The sequence below is a fragment of the Brachycentrus maculatus genome, unplaced genomic scaffold (assembly GCF_059751285.1).
Source record: "Brachycentrus maculatus isolate JH-2025_06_01 unplaced genomic scaffold, ASM5975128v1 h1tg000342l, whole genome shotgun sequence".
Lineage (NCBI taxonomy): Eukaryota > Metazoa > Arthropoda > Insecta > Trichoptera > Brachycentridae > Brachycentrus > Brachycentrus maculatus.
Genome location: NW_028281091.1, coordinates 169530 through 190000, shown reverse-complemented (window position 1 = coordinate 190000; position 20471 = coordinate 169530). Strand labels below are relative to the sequence as shown.

General features: G+C 36.4%; 1 protein-coding gene across 7 annotated transcripts in view; it reads left to right on the top strand.

Moving 5' to 3' along the window:
* kst (spectrin beta chain, non-erythrocytic 5 kst) overlaps positions 1–20471 on the top strand; it is a 158791-nt gene that overhangs the window by 5610 nt on the left and 132710 nt on the right. For all 7 annotated transcript variants that reach the window (XM_088269217.1, XM_088269216.1, XM_088269215.1 and 4 more), the window contains exon 2: positions 17490–17538. The gene's annotated coding sequence lies outside the window, so the exon portion shown is untranslated. The remainder of the gene's footprint in view (positions 1–17489; positions 17539–20471) is intronic.

Sequence of the window (20471 nt, the reverse complement as noted above, 5' to 3'; positions counted from 1 at the left end):
GCAATATGGATCTAAAAAAGGATGCAATATAGATGAAAAAAGGATGCAATATGGATCTAAAAAGGGATGCAATATAGATAAAAAAATGATGCAATATGGATCTAAAAAAGGATGCAATATAGATGAAAAAAGGATGCAATATGGATCTAAAAAAGGATGCAATACAGATGAAAAAAGGATGCAATATGGATCTAAAAAAGGATGCAATATAGATGGAAAAAGGATGCAATATGGATCTAAAAAAGGATGCAATATAGATAAAAAAAGGATGCAATATGGATAAAAAAAGGATGCAATATAGATGGAAAAAGGATGCAATATGGATCTAAAAAAGGATGCAATATAGATTTAAAAAAGGACGCAATATGGACTAGACGAGATGCTAACTACAGAGGACAACTTCTTAACCTACATGGACCAAATTATCTCCGAAATATCAATAATAAAAAATGCTATATTTAAAATGAGAATGATTAATACTCGATGTATGTATGTATATACAATATTCTGCATGAATAATATTACAGGATGTGCCTGGTGACCTTAACCAAAGAATGTCGGTCTGCATTAGACACGGGAGTTCGAATTAAAAACCGAATTACATATCGACTCTTTCAAAATAAGTCTGATGATGTCAGTAACGATGAAACCTTATCACTGGTCAAATAAAATAAAATTTGAAATAAGGAAATAATTCAAGGCTGAGATTGGGCATTATCGACAAAGTTAATAAGGGTGTTTTGAGATGGTTTGGACATGTGGAACGTATGAGTGAGGAAAGAACGGTTAAACAAATTTATGAGGCGAATGTAGTTAGAAAAAAGAGGCAGAGTAAGACCGAGGAAAATTTGGCACAATCAAGTACTCGTTTGTCAAATACTCAAAAGCGGTCGGGTCAGGAGTAGAAATAATCGACGGGTATGTATAGCGAAGAAGCGAAGAATGGTTGCATAGACAGGGTGGTATGGCGTTCTATTCTCTCTGCTTACTCGTGCGGGGAAGCGGCGTGATGGTTAGTTAGTTAGTAAGTCAGTTCCACCAAGAAATGTCGGTATAAAATTTGAATTTAATAAAAATGAGTCGTTCTTAATTCGGTTTTTGAATTCGTTCGCTCAAAGCTAGTCGCGCCAATAAGCGCACAGATTTGGTCGCGCATTGCGCATTTCCAGCTCCCGGTACATTTGACAATTCGCCACCAAAAACTTGAGCTGGAAAGAAATACAAACACGGGAAAAAGTAAATAATACATGGATTAGTAACAGTTACCTTGTGGGCGCACCTCTAGTATGCAACTGCTACTAATACTCGTGTAATATTCTCGGAAAATATTATATTTATTTAAAACCGCGATATTAGCGTTTCAAGGAAATGACTCAAATTCTAAAAATACTTGTAAAATGATAAGGAAATGTCATTTTGCATACATGAAACTTTATTAGGTAACTAACCAACCAATGCGGCGCTCTCCGCAGGGGTGGGCAGGGAGAATATAACGCCACACCACACTGTCTTTGCAAAAATTCTTCGCCTCTTACGTTTATGCATCCTCTAATTATATACATTATATATATATATATATATATATATATATATATATATATATATATATATATATATATATATATATATATATATATATATATATATATATATATATATATATATATATATATATATATATATATATATATATATATATATATATATATATATATATATATTCGTTTTTCCTTTTAAAATAAAAAAAATATGTATATATATATATATACACCGCAGGACAAAAAAATTTACGAGTTTACTTGCTACCGCACGCCTTGACTTTACTGAACTCTTTTTCTAAGAAATCCTTTATCGATACCTCTTTCTTTTGTTCAATAAATTAAAGACACTTTGTGTCACCTTTCTACAATATTTACATTTTAAAATGTCTCAACAATTTTGTTTTACCCGCGTTTGAGGGAACATAACACAACAATCATGGAAAGTGCAAAGCAAATGTCGATAGCGATAAAATCCAAAATAATCACACTGTCGCAACAAAACATATCTAATTGTAAAATATCTCGTCGAGTTGGGTATTCAGAAGGTGCAGTGAGGTTTTTATTTAAAAAATTCCAACAAACTAAATCCATAGAACGGAAAAAAGGAAGCGGATGGGGGCGCGCGACATCTGCCCGAGATGATCGCTTAATAAAAAAAATTGTTATGCGCGATCGATTTTTAACGGCACTTAAAATACACGCAGAGGTGCAGTCTACTAGCTAATCAACATTTTCAGTAAAAACAGTGTTCAGGCGGCAGTTGGAGCATGGTTTCCAAGCACGAAGTCCCGCAAAGAAACCATTACTGACGAACAAAATGCAGAAGGCTAGACTGGATTGGGCGAAAGAGCACCAGAATTGGACCTTGGAGGATTGGCAAAATGTTATTTTCTCCGATGAATTAAAATTCAACCTTTTTGGTCCAGACGGCATAAAGATAGTTCGACGAAAACTTGGGGAAAAATACCATCCGTCGTGCGTCCCTCGAACCGTTAAACATTCACCCTACGTCATGATTTGGGGGTGCATGACAGCGTACGGTTTGGGACCTCTAAATTTTATACAGGGTACGATGAATGCCATCCAGTACAAAAAAGTGCTGAAAAACCATCTTATTCCAACAATCGAGGACATTACGCAGTATACCGCGGACCCGATTTTTCAGGACGATTTGGCGCCGTGCCATAGAGCCCGCACTGTGAGTACAAATATTTATTTTTTAATGCACTTTGTAGACCACTTGATAAATAATTTATTGTTTTTCTTACAGATCATTGAATACAAGGATAAAATTGGCTTAAAATCGTTGACGTGGCCCGGGAATAGTCCTGATTTGAACCCGATAGAAAATTTATGGGCGATTATGAAAAAAAAAGTTGGGAAAAAAAAATAAAAAAACATTGAGGAATTTAAAAAAAACTTGATTCAAGTTTAGGAAGAAGAAATAACATCAGAAATTTAAGATTCGCTTTACGCTTCGTTAAATAATAGAATTTTACATGTTATAAAAAATAAAGGTGAATTCACTAAGTATTAAATATTTTTAAATGTTATAAATATGTTTAAATGTAAAATACCTTAATTTAAAATAAAGCGATTAGAACCTTCTTCTAAAATATGAATAAAAAAATTACATGTCTTTTATTACTCCATCACAAACACTCGACCATAAATGAACCGTTATGGGTCTCTAAGGTTCGGATAATCTGATACCTGGTATATAATGGCAATTTCTAAGTACAATTCATGAGTAAGATCTTTCATTTTAACCTTGAAGTAACGAGTAGTCATCACATATGTTAAACAATACAAAAAAAAACTAATTGAATATCAAGAATAATTCATTATGTGTCAATTTTAGTTTTTTTGAGGACTCGTAAATTTTTTTGTCCAGGGGTGTATGTGTATACATATTTTTTTTTATTTTAAAAGGAAAAACCCGCTATTTTAGATGCTCGTCTGCAGGTAGGATAGTAAGGAAAGGGAAGGTTAATGTGAAAAATACATCACAAACACCCAGACCAATAGAAAATAAATCTTTCTTGAATTCATTTTGTAATTGGCGGGAATCGAACCCGCGACGCCAGTTTCGCAGCCGAGCGTCTACCCAACTACGCCATGGCGCCTGTCGGCACAATGTGTTTTCGATATTGTGGTTCTATGTATGTTTTCAAATATCGCTCACTCCTTTCAACAACGTCATATATCAAAAATCGTCAATTTTCAGTTGTGCAAGTTTTCGAAATGCCCAGAAAATGTACTATATCCCAGCAAAAGCGGCATATTTTTAACTTAATATTTACCCGCTACAGGGCAGAAAGTGTTGTTTTTGCATTTTGAAGAAAAGGTATTGTTTAATTATTCTTTAAATTATACTAAATATTTTTCAAATGGAGAAAAAACCTTCAGGTTTTACCTAAAAATATCTGTTGCACAGTAAAAAGTTCAATAAGTGGCTTGATATTTATTTTTAATACATTTCATTGTATTTTTAAACTTTAAAAACGATCTCCTGAAAAATCAAGTTTTTTTTTATATATGACGTTGAAAGGAGTGAGCGATATAAGTGTGCTTTTGGAGGGGCTTTCTTGTGGTTCTCATTGCATTGGTTTTTTGTATGCAGGCCGTGCATTGTGAGCCGGCAGTAGGTCATAGAAACGTGGAATCTCTCATACATAATACATTGTACTCCATTCTACATATGTTTTTTTTGTCAATGTTCTGGGAACTCCGTCGATGAAGTACTCTCTCCACGCGATGTTAGCTGATTTGGTCGCGTATTGCGTATTTCCAGCTCCCGGTATATTTGACAATTCGCCACCAAAAACTTGAGCTGGAAAGAAATACAAACCGGGAAAAAGTAAAGAATACCATCTCTAGCTGATATAGACGAACTTTAAGGGGATATTTGCAAACACAGAATTCATTCCACCGGAGACCACCGGATAGGTCACATGTCTATTCACGCCCGATCTTTGTAAAGAATGTATATTAGATATTTTTGTTTTTTAGAATATAAATAAATATAAAAAAAAAATATACCATTCAATGACTCTTTTCTTTTAAAAACCATAAAATTATTTTTAAAAAAAACTTTTTTTGCTATGCAAAAACGGTGTTTTAAGAAAAAAATTAATTTCGTAAAATGTTACATGGATATATTTGACAATTCGCTACCAAAATTTGAGCTGGAAAGAAATACAAACCGGGAAAAGGTAGGGAATGGCGTCGCAGTCGGGTAACTGCTAGTTGCTGATAATAAATGGTATTTGTCTGAGTTCACTGGAGTCATCCATGGTTAGTTTTAGAAAGCTTTAATTTAGCAAAGACTTCATTTTGGATGTATGCAAGACTATAACCCGATTATTGTATGTACTGGGAAATGCTTGAAAACATGATTTTCAAATTTTATGCAGCTTATACTTTGACCGTCCGCCTCCGTAGTGTAATGTAGTGTTCTCTTGATCGTTTACACATGAAGGAAAGGTGATCAGCCCTCCGCTTCAGGTACCAGTCCATGGTAATATTGAATAAATATTATAGTGAAAAAATCACTTATATTTTATTTTACCCCCCCTGGGAATTGAACCCGGGACCTCCAGAACGGTAGCCGAGCGTGCTGACCATTACACTACGGAGGCGGACATTTTTACCAAGTTAATATATTACACTTCCAAGTTTAAAATCCTTTGGGATGTTTTTCAGGGCAATATCAAGCTAGTAAGATATCAAATAGTCAATGTTCACGTTTTTGTAAAAAAAATGCACTTGGTCACTTTCTCCTGTATGACTACGATATATTAGTTGTGTTGAGATGGTTTGGACATGTGGAAAAAACAGTAAAACTAATTTCTGGAGCGAATGTAGTTGGAAAAAGGAGCGAAGAAGACCGAGAAAAACTTGGCATTATCAGGTATGTCAATACTTGAAAGTGGTCATGTCAAGAGTGGGAAAAATCGGAGGGTATGTATGAAGATATTCACGAATGTGTAAGAGGCGAAGATTGTTTGCTAAGGCAGTTTGGTGTGATGTTCTATTCTCTATGACTACCAAGCAATAAAGGAAGTAGCGTGATGGTTAGTTTGTTAGCTAGTTTAGGGCATAGTTCGACCGTTGTGTGACGTTAGATCAGAGGATAGAACGCCTCCGATAGCGTTATCTGGCCATCACTGTCCAAACACGCCCTAATCAGGGAAGTCTCGTGTAATGTAGGTCCTTATCTCTGGCAAACAACGAAAGCAAACACGCTATTAGCATATGCTGGGTGTACATATCGCTCACTCCTTTCAACAACGTCATATATCAAAAATCGACAATTTTCAGTTGTGCATGTTTTCGGAATGCCCAGAAAATGTACTATATCCCAGCGAAAGCGGCATATTTTTAACTTAATATTTACCAGCTACAGGGCAGAAAGTGTAGTTTTTTTCATTTTGAAGAAAAGGTACTGTTTAATTATTTTTTTAAATGTACTAAATATTTTTCAAATGGAGAAAAAACCTTCAGGTACCTTACCTTAAAAGATCTGTTGCACAGTAAAAAGTTCAATAAGTGGCTTGATATTTATTTTTAAAACGTTTTATTATATTTTTAAACTTTAAAAACGTTCTCCTGAAAAATCAAGTTTTTTGAAATATGACGTTCTTGAAAGGAGTGAGCGATATGTAATCTTTGACGCTCGACGTATGGATTTCCATATGCATATTTATTTTTGTATATACCGAACCTTGAGGCAAATTTGGGGAAACCTATAAGGTTCATATGGTATTCGCAATTCGCTCACTCCTTTCAAGAACGTCACAAATCAAAAAACTTGATTTTTCAGGAGAACGTTTTTAAAGTTTAAAAATAAAACACAATGTATTAAAAATAAATATCAAGCCGCTTATTGAACTTTTTACTGAGCAACAGATCTTTTTAGGTAAAACCTGAAGGTTTTTTCTCCATTTGAAAAATATTTAGTACATTTAAAAAAAGAATATCTCTTTTTTAAAATGCAAAAACAACACTTTCTGCCCTGTAGCGGGCAAATATTAAGTTAAAAATATGCCGCTTTTGCTGGGATATAGTACATTTTCTGGGCATTCCGAAAACACGCACAACTAAAAATTGACGATTTCTGATTTATGACGTTCTTGAAAGGAGTGAGCGATATGTAGTAGCTGTGCGGAATAGTGATTCATTGTTACATGTCTCTTACATTCATTCCTAACAAACTAATGTATAATAAAACTCATGTAACCAGTTACAACATTTTGAGTGTGTCCAAATACTTGTTCACAAAATCTGGATTATCTCCAATTACAGGAGTTATTTTCATATTATTTTTTGACATCTCATCAAAGATGAAGAAGAATATGGAAGTCTGGGCATTTACGGGGCTTACGACCGTCATAGGCTGGTTTGAGTGATCACTTTACGCACGTGTAACATTCACCAATTCTACCCATTATTGACAACCACACTACTCAAATTCTTGGAAGTTCTATATATATGAACCAATTTAGAAACCAGTTACTATTGATAAGAAATTCTTTTGATAATTTTCACGTTTTGAATTGCGTAGTCCGCCTGACGAATGTTTAGTTATCTAGGGTCAAATCTGTGATGGGATATCTCATAGATGTAACTGTTATCGATGAACTAAATAACGTTTTGGCTGTAAATTCGGCTAGCACATTGGTGAGAATATTACCGTTTATGAAGCGGTATACGTTCCGTTCAAAATTAACTAACTTAATATATATATATAATACTTCTATACATCATGGTGAAAGGTGCACTGAAATCAGTTATACCAAATAAAAACCTATCAGCGGAAGCTAAACTGGCAGTGCACAACGGACTCCTGCTTCCAACTCTAATGTTTGGAAGTCAAACATGGAGTTGGCAAAAGAAGGATGAAAGTAGACTGAATGCAGTCGAAATGCGATCTCTCAGAAGAATGTGCGACATGTGCAAATGAGTGCAGTGTGTAAACATTGAGACGAATTACCGTAATATACAATATCACACACAACAGTCGGTAATATAGTGTGAAATGAGTTATATGCCATACGACCGATATGATGCAAGAATTTCCTCTGTGAATCCCCCATCTGCAATTGGTCACAGTATACTTCACAACAAACACAAATTAATGCAAGAATTACGCAGTAAGTGACGTCACGAATATTTCCATTCATAATTAGTCTAAAGTCTATCAAACAATTGCCAGACCCGCACTCCTCTATGGCTCCGAACGCTGGACGATGTACAACACCTACTCTAGGCAACTAGAAACTGCTGAAATGCGAATGCCTACATGGTCAGCTGGAGTGTCCCTTGGAGACATGATAAGGAGTTGACGCATTCGTGGGAGCCTGGCTGTAACAGGCATCAATAGTAAGGTAGGGGAAAGGCAATTGGAGGTGGTATGGGCACATAGGGCGCAGAGAACCTGATCATATTGTGAACCAGGCAATCGCCATAGAAAGGCATCTAGAGGAAGACCAAAGAATTCATGGATGCTGCAGAGAGATAAAATGATCCCAAGGCATGGCCTAGGTGACGCTGTATGACAGAAGGACCTACAGCCTGAGGACGAGGAGAGCTGACCCCGACTGGCTACAAAGACGATAAGTCGAGATTGAGCCAGGAAGAAGGTTTATATATCAGGTTTATATATATAATAATAATAAAACCCTTATCCGCACCCCAATGGTGCATAGGGCACTGCGTCATATAAACGCAGTGTTATCTTGATCGTTTAAAAAAGAAGGAAAGGTGATCAGCCCTCCGCTTCAGGTACCAGTCCAGGGTAATATTGAATAAATATGACAGTGAAAAAAATCACTTATATTTATTTTACCCCCCTTGGGAATCGAACCCGGGACCTCCAGAACGGTAGCCGAGCGTGTTGACCATTACACTACGGAGGCGGACAATCTAATAATAGATTCATATAAACCTTGTAAAAACCACTTTCGTTAGTACCAGGTCTTGTTAAAACCACTTTATTCAATACTGGGTGTCATAATATCCATCGCGCCATTCTGCCTTTGCAAACATTCTTCGCCTCTTCCCCGTTCATACATACCCGCCGATTATTTTGACTCCAAGACTTACCGCTTTCAAATATTTGACACACCCGATCGTGGCAAGTTTTTCTCGGTCTTCCTTTGCTCCTTTTTCCAACTGCATATAAAAATACTGAGAGGTTTTGCTGTATTTATATTTTTTAAAAAACATTAAATGACGTCACTAGACCTTGAATGTTCTAGTATTGGTAATAACGCATTCCTAGTGCTGTGAGTGTGCCTTGTGCGGAGAAAATAGTATAATGGGACATTAATATTCATTGGCCGAGAGCCGGTCAGCCGAAGACGCATACCTTTGCATAATAACGTGTCGATAATCCAGTACAGCACATATTATGTTACATTTAAATAATCCATCTCGTCAAGCATTGCGGTATTCGATATTAACTCGCCTCATAAATTTGTTTAACTATTATTTCCTCACACATAAGTTCCACACGCCCAAACCATCCCAAGCTGCCTTCCTTAGTTTGCTGGCTAGTGCTCATCTCAGCCTTGCACCCTTTCCTTATATCACCATTGGAACATCTACCATACATGGTCTTGCCGCACTGAGAGATGGCATCCCGACTGCGTCCAGTCTACTCTCATCCTTCCCAAACCATCCCAAGCCGCCTTCCTTAGTTTGCTGGATAGTGCTCATCTCAGCCTTGCACCCTTTCCTTATATCACCATTGGAACATCTACCATACATGGTCTTGCCGCACTGAGAGATGGCATCCCGACTGCATCCAGTCTACTCTCATCCTTCCCAAACCATCCCAAGCCGCCTTCCTTAGTTTGCTGGATAGTGCTCATCTCAGCCTTGCACCCTTTCCTTATATCACCATTGGAACATCTACCATACATGGTCTTGCCGCACTGAGAGATGGCATCCCGACTGCATCCAGTCTACTCTCATCCTTCCCAAACCATCCCAAGCCGCCTTCCTTAGTTTGCTGGATAGTGCTCATCTCAGCCTTGCACCCTTTCCTTATATCACCATTGGAACATCTACCATACATGGTCTTGCCGCACTGAGAGATGGCATCCCGACTGCGTCCAGTCTACTCTCATCCTTCCCAAACCATCCCAAGCCGCTTTCCTTAGTTTGCTGGATAGTGCTCATCTCAGCTTTGCACCCTTTCCTTACATCACCATTGGAACATCTACCATACATGGTCTTGCCGCACTGAGAGATAGCATCCCGACTGCATCCAGTCTACTCTCATCCTTCCCAAACCATCCCAAGCCGCCTTCCTTAGTTTGCTGGATAGTGCTCATCTCAGCCTTGCACCCTTTCCTTATATCACCATTGGAACATCTACCATACATGGTCTTGCCGCACTGAGAGATGGCATCCCGACTGCATCCAGTCTACTCTCATCCTTCCCAAACCATCCCAAGCCGCCTTCCTCAGTTTGCTGGATAGTGCTCATCTCAGCCTTGCACCCTTTCCTTATATCACCATTGGAACATCTACCATACATGGTCTTGCCGCACTGAGAGATGGCATCCCGACTGCATCCAGTCTACTCTCATCCTTCCCAAACCATCCCAAGCCGCCTTCCTTAGTTTGCTGGATAGTGCTCATCTCAGCCTTGCACCCTTTCCTTATATCACCATTGGAACATCTACCATACATGGTCTTGCCGCACTGAGAGATGGCATCCCGACTGCATCCAGTCTACTCTCATCCTTCCCAAACCATCCCAAGCCGCCTTCCTTAGTTTGCTGGATAGTGCTCATCTCAGCCTTGCACCCTTTCCTTATATCACCATTGGAACATCTACCATACATGGTCTTGCCGCACTGAGAGATGGCATCCCGACTGCATCCAGTCTACTCTCATCCTTCCCAAACCATCCCAAGCCGCCTTCCTTAGTTTGCTGGATAGTGCTCATCTCAGCCTTGCACCCTTTCCTTACATCACCATTGGAACATCTACCATACATGGTCTTGCCGCACTGAGAGATGGCATCCCGACTGCATCCAGTCTACTCTCATCTTTCCCAAACCATCCCAAGCCGCCTTCCTTAGTTTGCTGGATAGTGCTCATCTCAGCCTTGCACCCTTTCCTTATATCACCATTGGAACATCTACCATACATGGTCTTGCCGCACTGAGAGATGGCATCCCGACTGCATCCAGTCTACTCTCATCCTTCCCAAACCATCCCAAGCCGCCTTCCTCAGTTTGCTGGATAGTGCTCATCTCAGCCTTGCACCCTTTCCTTATATCACCATTGGAACATCTACCATACATGGTCTTGCCGCACTGAGAGATGGCATCCCGACTGCATCCAGTCTACTCTCATCCTTCCCAAACCATCCCAAGCCGCCTTCCTTAGTTTGCTGGATAGTGCTCATCTCAGCCTTGCACCCTTTCCTTACATCACCATTGGAACATCTACCATACATGGTCTTGCCGCACTGAGAGATGGCATCCCGACTGCATCCAGTCTACTCTCATCCTTCCCAAACCATCCCAAGCCGCCTTCCTTAGTTTGCTGGATAGTGCTCATCTCAGCCTTGCACCCTTTCCTTATATCACCATTGGAACATCTACCATACATGGTCTTGCCGCACTGAGAGATGGCATCCCGACTGCATCCAGTCTACTCTCATCCTTCCCAAACCATCCCAAGCCGCCTTCCTTAGTTTGCTGGATAGTGCTCATCTCAGCCTTGCACCCTTTCCTTATATCACCATTGTAACATCTACCATACATGGTCTTGCCGCACTGAGAGATGGCATCCCGACTGCATCCAGTCTACTCTCATCCTTCCCAAACCATCCCAAGCCGCCTTCCTTAGTTTGCTGGATAGTGCTCATCTCAGCCTTGCACCCTTTCCTTATATCACCATTGGAACATCTACCATACATGGTCTTGCCGCACTGAGAGATGGCATCCCGACTGCATCTAGTCTACTTTCATCCTTCTATACTTCACATCTTTCGATGCTGGGATAGTAATTTAGTCGTTTCTCGAAGTTACCACATTCCAAGAATATCTCGAGGTGATTATATTTCCGTTTTGGCGAATTCCTATGGAGTTTACATAACAGCGTAGTAACTCCACTCCTAGACTTTCACTTCTGCGATAAATTGTATTAACAGACTATGAACAGAGTTGAGATTAAGATTATATTATAAATATGTGCAGCGTTTACATCGCTATACAGCCTGGCGCATATCTCTAGGTCTCTTTTGTCCGCCTCTATAGTGTAGTGGTTATCGCGCTAGGCTTCCACGCTGGAGGTCCCGGGTTCAATCCCCAAGAGGGTTAAAATAAATATCAGTGATTTTTCTGTCTAATATTTATTTAATATCACCCTGGAGTGGTTACCTGAAGTGGAGGGCTGATCACCTATCCTTCGTGTATTTATGACACTGTATTTATGATGTTATGATGTATTCATGTATTTCTGATCAACATGACACTGCTTCTGTAGGATGCAGTGCCCTATGCACCATTGGGTGCGGATAAGGGTTAGAAAAAGATATGGGATAAGTCGTTGGTTGATTTGGAAGCCATGTATGACTTGATGCATGGATGTGAGGGAGGCTAGGAGTGTATGTCAGAACAGACGAGTGTGGCGTTCCATCCTCTCTGCCCACTCCTGCGGGGAAACGGCGCGATGGCCGTAGTAGTAGCAGCAGTGAATAATATAATACTTATATACTCGTTTATATTTATATACTCAGTTTATATTTTAGATTGAAGCTTAAACTTCACCCAACTACTGCGCGCCACTTCGTCGACGTTACCCACGATTAAATTAATTGCGGGCATAATTTCTAAAATGATAAAGCTAAACGCATTTTAACTGTGAAATTTTGTATTAATTTTTATTATTATTTTTAATATTTTTTTGTTCGTAAATAAAAATAATACAGAATGATGGCAGAAACATCTTTTCACTGGGTGACTGTTAAATAAATAAATACTTTAAAAAAAACATTTATTTGCTTTGGAATATTCCTATTTGTTTATTTTTTGAAGAGATTCCTCTCCAGTTTTAATGGAGTTGCTTGTCTGTAATATAAACCGATGAAAACGAGTCAATTTCTCCGACGAAGCGTTTATTGGCTTGCTTACATCTTGGCTAGAGCGCGATACGCTTTCGCTGTGTAAACACTGCCCAAATAAAATACATCGTGATGCTTTTGGCCTTGCGAAATGTACCCATTTGTGTAATACACACTTGCGATATGTCTTGTAGGTATATATTGAAATATTCCATATATTGTTTGTGGAATTCTTAAATTTGTAAATTGGAACATTTTAAATATATTTGTGTAATTCTTAAATTTGTTAATTGAATTAAATTAAAATATTTAAATTATTACTTTTCGAATTCTTAAATTTATAAATTTGAATATTTCACTAACTGAAATGATTGAAATTAGTGGAATTATTAAATTTGTAAATGGGAACATTTTAAATATATTTGTGTAATTCTTAAATTTGTAAATTGAATTAAATTAAAATATTAAAATTATTTCTTTTAGAATTCTTAAATTTATAAATTTGAATATTTCACTAACTGAAATGATTGAAATTAGTGGAATTATTAAATTTGTAAATGGGAACATTTTAAATATATTTGTGTAATTCTTAAATTTGTAAATTGAATTAAATTAAAATATTAAAATTATTACTTTTCCAATTCTTAAATTTATAAATTTGAATATTTCACTAATTGAAATTATTGGAATTAGTGGAATTATCAAATTTGTAAATGGGAACATTTAAATATATTTGTGTAATTCTTAAATTTGTAAAATTCAATTAAAATATTTAAATTATTACTTGTGGAATTCTTAAATTTATAAATTTGAATATTTCACTAATTAATATGATTGAAATTAGTGGAATGATTAAATTTGTAAATGAGAACATTTTAAATATATTTGTGTAATTCTTAAATTTGTTAATTGAATTCAATTAAAATATTTAAATTATTAATTTTAGAATTCTTAAATTTATATATTTGAATATTTCACTAACTGAAATGATTGAAATTATTGTAATTATTAAATTTGTAAATGGGAACATTTTAAAATATATTTGTGTAATTCTTAAATTTGTTAATTGAATTAAATTAAAATATTAAAATTATCACTTTTCGAATTCTTAAATTTATAAATTTGAATATTTCACTTATTGAAATTATAACTAACCAACTAACTAACCATCACGCCGCTTCCCCGCAGGGGTAGGCAGAGAGAATAGAGCGTCACACCATTCTGTCCTTGCAAACATTCTTCGCCTCTTCCACGTTCATGCATCTCCTCATACATACCCGCCGATTGTTACGACTCCTAACCTGACCACTTTCAAGTTTTTGGCATACCTGATTGTGCCATGTTCTTCTCGGTCTTCCTCTGCTACTTTTCCCACTAACATTCGCCCATTCTTACATATGTAAATTAAAGTATTCCAGATATCATTTGAGAAATTCATAAATTTGCATTTTATATATTTCAATTATGTTCCGAGGAATTTTAAAATACGAGGAGATGCGTGAATGTGGAAGAGGAAAAGATTGCTTGCAAAGTCAGAGTTATATTCTCTCTCCCAACCCTTGAAACTCTGTGATGGATAGTTAGTTTTAATGAAGAAAAAAAATTACGTTTTTTTCTTACGAAATCGCTTTTACGTATAAAGTCACGCCAAGAACCACACGACTCGATTCCACCACAGAACAGTCGTGTGTTTGAACGATACTTCAGTTCAGAGTTGCGCTGTCTAGCCTAGTTAGGGATTATGTATGAAATTCCTGTCAACTGTCTGTTCATACCGACCCGAAGCCATATCAGTGTACCGATTGGCGTTATAAACGCTACTGTAATATATGCCCTGCCTTTATATTTATATTGTGTATTTCCACAAACCTACCTCACCTTACCTCAACGTATTCCAGTTTAAATTAAATGGAAATCAATGAACAATTGACAATTTACAACATTTTGAGTGTGTCCAAATACTCGTTCACAAAATCTGGATTATCTCCAATTACAGGAGTTATTTTCATATTATTTTTATTTTTTTATTTTTTTTAATTATTTTTTTTTTGTTACTAACTTTTTTTAATAAATTTTTAATAAAAAGCTTCTTTACATCTCACCAATAGATGTCTCTAGTGAAGTTCTAGTGATTCAAGAACAAGGTTTCTAAATTGAAAACAAACAAATAAAGGTAAAACAAATTTATGAGGCGAATGTTAGCGGGAAAAGAAGCAGAGGAAGACCGAGAAAAACATGGCACGATCAGGTATGCCAAATACTTGAAAGTGGTCAGGTTAGGAGTCGTAACAATCGGCGGGTATGTATGAGGAGATGCATGAACGTGGAAGAGGCGAAGAATGTTTGCAAGGACAGAGTGGTGTGGCGTTCTATTCTCTCTGCCTATCCCTGCGGGGAAGCGCGTGATGGTTAGTTAGTTAGTTAGTTATATATAGAACTTCCAAGAATTTGAGTAGTGTGGTTGTCAATAATGGGTAGAATTGGTGAATGTTACACGCGCGTAAAGTGATCACTTAAACCAGCCTATGACGGTCGTCAGCCCCGTAAATGCCCAGACTTCCATATTCTTCTTCATCTTTGATGAGATGTCAAAAAACAATCAACAATTTGCTAATATTTATTTTATGTATTGTTTGTTATTTTACTAATTGCAGGTTAACGCCTTTTAGTGCGTCATCCTGGCGATGTTTCGCAACGCAATAAATATGTTACTGAAATGCATTTTGTAATTTTAAAATAGCAACACAATGCATTATGACATCATTGCGCAAGTCCCACATCACTTATGCCACATTCCGAATACATAAGTCTAATATAATATGTATACTTATATATATATATATATATATATATATATATATATATATATATATATATATATATATATATATATATATATATATATATATATATATATATATATATATATATATATATATATATATATATATATATATATATATATATATATATATATATATATATATATATATATATATATATATATATATATATATATATATATATATATATATATATGTATTAATATATATTTACAATATACTTTACAAGATGACAATGACTAAAGCCTCCCCCCTTTTGTCTATGTTCCCTCTGATAAGAAATAAAAATAAAAAATAAAAAAATAAATTAACAAATAAAAATAAGAAACAGCTACTACCCCCTCTTCAACCTTCAACGTCCCAAGGACCCAAATCTAAAATTTAGAAATTGCTTCACATACGGTGTTTGAAAATGATGCGGAATGCATCGAAACACGTGTCACAGTAGATTTTAAGAAATAGTAGTATTTACTAAGTAAAACATTTATTAAAAAATTTCATATTAATTTATTAGCCAATAATCACCCATCGTGATATTTATCGATTGGCAAAAAGTGTGTATTCGCGTTGACCCAGACTGCACGCCATCGGGCGCATGGCAAGGGGGCCATTCCGGTGGTCGAAAGGCCGGACTAGCGTCGAGGAGTGTGCCTCCGGCGGCCGGTGATGTCACCGGCCGTAATACCCCCATATGGCCCCAAGAAGGACCGCTCCGGCGCAAGGCTAACACGCCGAGGCGCTTTGTGCACAGAAACGTTCAAAAATAAATAAAAAAACAATGAAATATTAGCAATACTTAGCGGTCAATTAAAGAGTCGAAATATAATCGGCGGGCGTGTATGAGGAGATGCATGAACGTGGAAGAGGCGAAGAATGTTTGCGAAGACGGAGTGGTGTGGCGTTCTGTTCTCCCTGCCTACCCTTGCGGGAAGCGGCGTGATGGTTAGTTAGTTAGTAGACTATTAAAGCATATATTTGAGGCCCAAGATTTTAATAGTCGCATATTCATTTTCTATATACCCAGGTATCATTTTACGTAATTATTTTTTTTATTAAAACACCGTATTTGTATTAATTTTTTTTTTATAAATAATTATATGGTTTCGAAAAGAAAATTATTGAAAAGTAAAGAGTAAAAAAAATATTCAAATATTTTTTTAGAGAAAGATATCGCTCACTCCTTTCGAGAATGTCATAAATAAAAAATCGTCAATTTTCAGTTGTGCATGTTTTCGGAATGCCCAGAAAATGTACTACCCAGCAAAAGCGGCATATTTTTAACTGAATATTTACCCGCTACAGGGAAGAAAGTGTTGTTTTTGCATTTTGAAGAAAAGGTATTGTTTAATTATTTTTTTAAATATACTAAATATTTTTCAAATGGAGAAATAACCTTCAAGTTTTACCTAAAAAGATCTGTTGCGCAGTAAAAAGTTAAATAAATGGCTTGATATTTATTTTTAATACATTGTATTATATTTTTTAACTTTAAAAACGTCCTTCTGAAAAATCTAATTTTTTGATTTATGACGTTCTTGAAAGGAGTGAGCGAGGTGTAAAAACACGATTATTAAACCGTGACATGCCTGGCAACAGGCAAACAGTCCGTCTGGCAGCGCCATCTGTTAAAGTTACAGCAACGCTCATGGCGTACAGATAAACCTACCCAACCCTTATTATATAGTTGATATATTATGTATAACAAATATATCAACTAGCAAGTTACCCGACTGTTACGGTATTCCTTACTTTTTCCCGGTTTGCATTTCTTTCCAGCTCAAGTTTTTGGTGGCGAATTGTCAAATATACCGGGAGCTGGAAATACGCAATACGCAACCAAATTTGTGCGCTTATTGGCGCGACTAGCTTTTAGCGATCGAATTCAAAAACCGAACCGAAAACCGACTTTTTTTAAACTAGTCGTTGTTCGATTCGGTTTTTTAATTCGGTTTCCGTCTCTGCGATATTTGGCAGCCTGTAATTAGGTTATGAATAATGGTTTCTGCTTTATTTCAGATTCAAACGCTGTCCGTGAGAACTAGATATCAGACTTCAGTATTAGAAGGTACGCTTTCCAATTTTCATCATCTTCTTCTTCTTCTTTATAACATTTTGAGTGTGTCCAAATACTTGTTTGTTTCTGATTATAAAAAGCTTCTTTTTTTAATCTCACAATAGATGTCTCTAGTGAAGTTCTAGGTGATTCAATAACAATGTTTCGAAATTGGTTAATATATGTATATAGAACTTCCAAGAATTTGAGTAGTGTGCTTTACACACGTGTAACATTCACCAATTCTACCCATTATTGACAACCACACTACTCAAATTCTTGGAAGTTCTATATACATATATTAACCAATTTCGAAACATTGTTCTTGAATCACTAGAACTTCACTAGAGACATCTATTGGTGAGATTAAAAGAAGCTTTTTACTAATCAGAAACTATTATATTAATATTATATAGTATTTGGACACACTCAAAATATCTGACATATTGACCATGCCAAGTTTTCCTCGGTCTGTCTCTGCTTCTATTACCGACTGCATTCGCCTCATAAATTTGTTATGCAGTTCTTTATTCACTCATTGGTTCCACACGCCCAAACCATCCCAACACACCTTCCTTAGTTTTATCGATAATGCTTATCTCAGCCTTACGAGATGACGAGATGCACGAATGTGGAAGAGGCGAAGAACGTACTACCATTTCTGGCTGATTTTTTAAAATGGAATTTCATTTTGTTCCGCTAATCCTCTAGTATAAAACACGGCAAACTCCACTTTTTCCCGACTGTGTCAGCCTCGCAACGGATGTGGCCGGATGTTTTGATGGTCTGTTGATTTTTAATACGATTGTTCCATTGTATGGGAATTTTTTGTATGGAATTTTCGTGCATAAATTATACATATCAGGAATAAGCCATACAAAAAAACGGTAATTTTCAAATCACTTTAATTTTCGCATATTTTTGATAGAATACATTTTTTATTATCTGTATATTGACATCTCACCGCCTCCGTAGTCCCGGGTTCGATTCCCAGGGAGGGTCAAATAAATAATAAAATGGAGGGTCAAATAAATGCGATCTCTCAGAAGAATGTGCGACAAAACGATGTATGATAGATGTGCGAATAGTGAAATAAGGAAGGAATGCAAAGCTGAGATAAGCATTATCGATAAAATTAAGAAAGGTGTGTTGAGATGGTTTGGACGTGTGGAACGTATGAGTGGGGAAATAACGGTAAAACAAATTTATGAGGCGAATATTAGTGGGAAAAAAAGCAGAGGAAGACCGAGAAAAACATGGCACGATCAGGTATGCCAAATACTTGAAAGTGGCCAGGTTAGGAGTCGCAACAATCGGCGGGTATGTATGAGGAGATGCATGAACGTGGAAGAGGCGAAGAATGTTTGCAAGGACAGAGTGGTGTGGCGCTCTATTCTCTCTGCCTACCCCTGCGGAGAAGCGGCGTGATGGTTAGTTAGTTAGTTTTAGTTAGATTTTCTTCACTATAATATTTATTCAAAATTACCCTGGACTGGTACCTGAAGCGGAGGGCTGATCACCTTTCCTTCGTGTGTTCACGATCAAGATAACACTGCGTTCATATGATGCAGTGCCCTATGCACCATTGGGGTGCGGATAGGGGTTTGAATGAATTTATAATATATTTACTTCTCAACATAGATGAAGAATAATGAAGAATTCTGGGTTGTTACAGGGCTTACGACCCGTCACAGGCTGGTTTAAATGATCACTTTATAGTAGTGTAACAATCACAATACTACATTATTTTTTGACATCTTCACATAGATGAAGACGAATATAGAAGTACGATCATTACAGACCGTCATAGGCTGGTGTAAGTGATCACAAAAGTAAATCAAATGAATGTGTGTTCAAATATTTGTGAACAAGTATTTGGACACACTCAAATTATTGTATTCACAATTCTACCCATGATTGACAACCACACTACTGAAATTTTTGGAACTTCTACATATATAGTTGATCTCATGACACCGTACGTGTGACTTCACTAGAGCCATCTGTGGAAAAATTTAATTTCGCAGGGACTTATTTTTTATTTGGATGTAGAATTCAATCCAATAAACCTTGTTTAATTTTGGATATATTACCCAACAATTCAATATGGAATTCTACCAACTGTCTGCAGTTACTATAAATAACAGTTGTGAACAAGTATTTGGACACACTCAAAATGTTGTAAATAAATTGTCTGGTCAAATTATAAGCTTAAGTAATAAAAATGAAAATGGTATATTCTGGCGTTTCTCATGTCGCTCACTCCTTTCAAGAACGTCATAAATCAAAAATCGTCAATTTTTAGTTGTGCATGTTTTCGGAATGCCCAGAAAATGTACTATATCCCGGCAAAAGCGGCGTATTTTTAACTTAATATTTACCCGCTACAGGGCAGAAAGTGTTGTTTTTGCATTTTGAAGAAAAGGTATTGTTTAATTGTTTTTAAAAAAAATAAACTAGTTATTTTTCAAATGGAGAAAAAAACTTCTGGTTTAACCTAAAAAGATCTGTTGCACAGTTAAAAGTTCAATAAGTGGCTTGATATTTATTTTAATAAATTGTATTATATTTTTAAACTTTAAAAACGATCTCCTGAAAATTCAAGTGTTTTGATTTATGACGTTCTTGAAAGGAGTGAGCGATGTGTGTGATTGAAATCCAGGATTCGGACCTCACATACTAATATAAGAGTTTCTGCTCAATAAAGAGCTTCTTTACATCTCACCAATAGATGTCTCTAGTGAAGTTCTAGTGATTCAAGAACAAGGTTTCTAAATTGGTTCATATATATATATAGAACTTCCAAGAATTTGAGTAGTGCGGTTGTCAATAATGGGTAGAATTGGTGAGTGTACACGTGTATAAAGTGATCACACTTAAACCAGCCTATGACGGTCATCAGCCCCGTAAATGCTCAGACTTCCATATTGTTCTTCATCTTTGAT